A 3773-nucleotide genomic window follows, 5' to 3' on the forward strand; every position below is an offset into this window, starting at 1 on the left:
CTATTTTCAAGGGGTTGAATAACAGTGCGGCCCGGGAGGTCTTACGCATGTGTTTGCGCCGATAAAGAAATCAGCTTAGCTAAGACATTCTCAAAGTGTGAATACAACCCTCTTCACAGAGGCTCACATATTAGCGCTTACTCTCTGTCTTACGTTTACTTCAAAATGAAAAGTGGGATTACTTAGCACATGTTATCTTTAAATTTGGGAATCTGAACACCAAGCATACATTTCATACATGATACACAGGTTCTGAGGTGAATTAATCATATTACCACAATTATAATTGCAATACAAAACGTATACTGTAAGATTATATATATATATATATATATATATATATATATATATAATATATATATATATATATATGTCTTTTCAAGGGTTACAGAGTTAACTCACTATAGGGAGGATCAGCAGGAAAAACTGGAAATAACATTACTTAACCAAAGCCGCATTCGTGACCCGAAAAGCATTGATGCAAGTGTGGTAATATTAAAATAAATAACTAAAAAAATAAGGAATTCTATTAATAAATTCAAAGTATTCTAGCAGCATTTCGAAATTAACCTTTTTCTTATAAAAAATAAAAACATTATAAAGATATTTAACTCGGATTGCATAGCATCAACATCAAAATCTTCTTAAGCTACTTTTTCATTTTGTTTAAAAAAAAAAAATTAACGATATTCTTAAGCTGTAGAAGTCAAAGTTCACTTGAGCGGGTTTTTTTGAGAATTCAACTCTAGGTAAATTTCATTGCATATTATTCAGTTCTTTTTTAAGTTTTACCTACCTGATATCCTCTTAAGGGTTTGAAAGCGAGGAAAGGGCTATTAAACAAAAGGTGTACTAAGTGCAAAGGCTCTCAGAATGTGATGAGTCTTTACAGATGTATATGATGCAGACACAACTTGTGAGCATAAATTACTCCATAGTAAATTCACATCAACCGTGCATTTGATGTCTAGGCAAGTCCCTTACGACGCTCCTGATTGGCTGTTGTTAAGCCAAGTCACAGGTCTGGAAACTCTCCTCAGTCTCTCTCGAGCGTTCACATAGGTAGGATGTAGTATGTTCCACCTCTCCTGAGGGACACTTTGAAAGACGTATCCCTCAGGAGAAATGGAACATAGATCCTACCCATGTGAACTCTCGAGAGACACTGAGGAGAGTTTCCAGCCCTGTGATTGGCTTATCAACAGCCAATCAGGAGCATCGTAAGGGACTGGCCTAGACATCAAATGCACGGTTGATGTGAATCTACTATAGCCGGCTCAGTTCGAGTTATGTAGGCGATATTTGTCTGTATTGAAAAAGCTGAAATATTTGAATGAATTGAAAGATTTTATATATGCATTTATGTTTCGGTAATAACTCGATGCATTATTCAGTTTTAAAATTCAGTCAACTGTGTTGTGGAAAAGCTTAAATACACATACACACACATAGCCATCATATATCTAAAGCTGACGGTCGAACTATGTATGTATGTATGTATGTTCGCCATAGACGGCAAAACTACTGGATCGAATTGAACCAAAGTCGAACCATACTTATAGATTTTATAGGTGATGGTTTCTCCGGGTACCGTTTTGATCCAGAAATCCGGCCTTGCTAACTTCTCTATTATTGTTGGTAGAGAAAAAAGAAAACATCATTTTGATAGAAAATTTCACGAGGATTCCAAAAATAACGACATTGCGGTTCAAACAATGGCAGCGTATGGATTGAATTTCTGACTCACTCACATCGGGATTGAACCCAGGTCTTGCAGTTGAAAGGCAAGGGCGCACTACAACTGAGCTCAAAATTCGCAAAAGAAGTATGAACCTAATTACCACGTATGGTTCAGTTGGTAGTGCCCTAGCCTTTCAGTTGAAATACCTGGGTTTGATCCCGATGTGAGTCAGGAATTTATTTGTACTCCACATGTGATTGTGTGTTGATTACTTTATATATATATATATATATATATATTTATATATATATATATTATATATATATATATAGTTGACGAAGTGCCTAGAGTATCTGGGTCTGGACACCATTTATACTTGGGGGAAAGTAGCCCAAAGATCTGTGTCTGGACACCATTAATATTTGATAACCCAAATTGCCAAGTATCTGGTTACTACACTTAACATTTGTACTTGTTAGCGCAAGAGACCCTTTTATTCCTGGGTCTGGGACACTTTTTGTACTTGGGGCACAGTTTCATCAAGTACTTGGTTATTACTTACTTCACTACAGCCAGACACCTGACCCTTCATCACAAATACTAAATGACTGAATACTCTAAAGGTGACAGTGATCCCTTATAGAACTGAACAGTCAAGAAAACAATCAGTCTAAGTTCATTAAAATAGATGTGAGGTAATCTTAATTAAAGGGCATCACTCCTGTAATTTCAAATCTAATTATTTCCCAGATTTTGATTCATTTGAGGGAAACGGCACAATTACCACTCTATATTTCTACCTAAACGAAAATAAAATATAATACTGGTGGTATAATAAAATGCTCATATAAATTTTAAATAAAAAAATTTATTTCTAAATTCAAAATTTATAAGTGAAATTCACAATCTCAGGGAAATTGTTATTACTCGAAAACAAAAGTTTAATTAATTCTTGAATTAATTATTAACCAAAATTAAATCAAAGCTTATCAAGAAAATTAATTAAATTTATAAATACACATTAATTCACAGGTGTTAGATTAAAACAGTTACACAATAAAATATTATTCAAACCAATTAAACAAAATAAAGTCAATGCAAAAAACATAATGCATAATATGAAAACAATTAAAGCATTGACAGTACAAACATTAAGCATATAAAATGGACATAACAAAAGAACAAAGTAAAAGAAAAATGTATAGAAAATGATAATTTTATCCAAACATTGTAAAATAAAACCTCGAAGTGCACTTCAAAACATTTGTAAAATACCTTATACGCAGTTGCAACTTCTCCCTCAAAAGGTAAGGCCTGTTACAATTTCAACCTCTTCAACACTTTCGTGGGCGCCTTCACAAAAATAATATTAATAAAACTATGCTCAGATTCCACAAACAACACATACATTAAGACAATTACTGAGTGACCAGCTCAAATACAAATGTGAGTTACATTACGTTAATGAAACATTCTCGCGAATGAGTGAGCGCGAGACATTTGAGAGAGAGAGAGCAATGCTACACTCTCTAACACACGCCGCTACGTCTCAAAAGCGAATGAAATGTTCTCTATCTCCATGTGCTATGGGCATATGGGGGCGTTTAGCAAGACGAAAACATATTATGTCATCTGCGTTCGCTTATGTGTATGAACAAGGACCCCTTGTTTCATTACAGGACGCTTGGAACGATAGAAAATCAGTTCAACTATAGCATTCTCAAGATGTGAATAACAACTTCTCTAAAGGCTTATAAACTCCCACTCCCTCTCTCTGTCTTACGTTACTTTTTCCTCTCTCCGCCTATGTATGTTTAAAAATGAAAAGTTACACTACTTAACATGTTATCTTTATATGTGGGAATCTGAACACAAAAACATACATTTCACAACATTATACACAGTTTCTGAGGTGAATTAATCATATTACCAAAACATATTATTATTGCGCATTTCAGAACTTCACATATATATTATATTATATATATATATATATAGTATATATATGTGTGTGTGTGTGTGTGTGTGTTGTGTGTTTGTGTGTGTGTATATATATATTATATATATATATATATATATATTAAAATTCTAT

The sequence above is a fragment of the Macrobrachium nipponense genome, chromosome 25 (assembly GCF_015104395.2).
Source record: "Macrobrachium nipponense isolate FS-2020 chromosome 25, ASM1510439v2, whole genome shotgun sequence".
Classification (NCBI taxonomy): Eukaryota; Metazoa; Arthropoda; class Malacostraca; order Decapoda; family Palaemonidae; genus Macrobrachium; species Macrobrachium nipponense.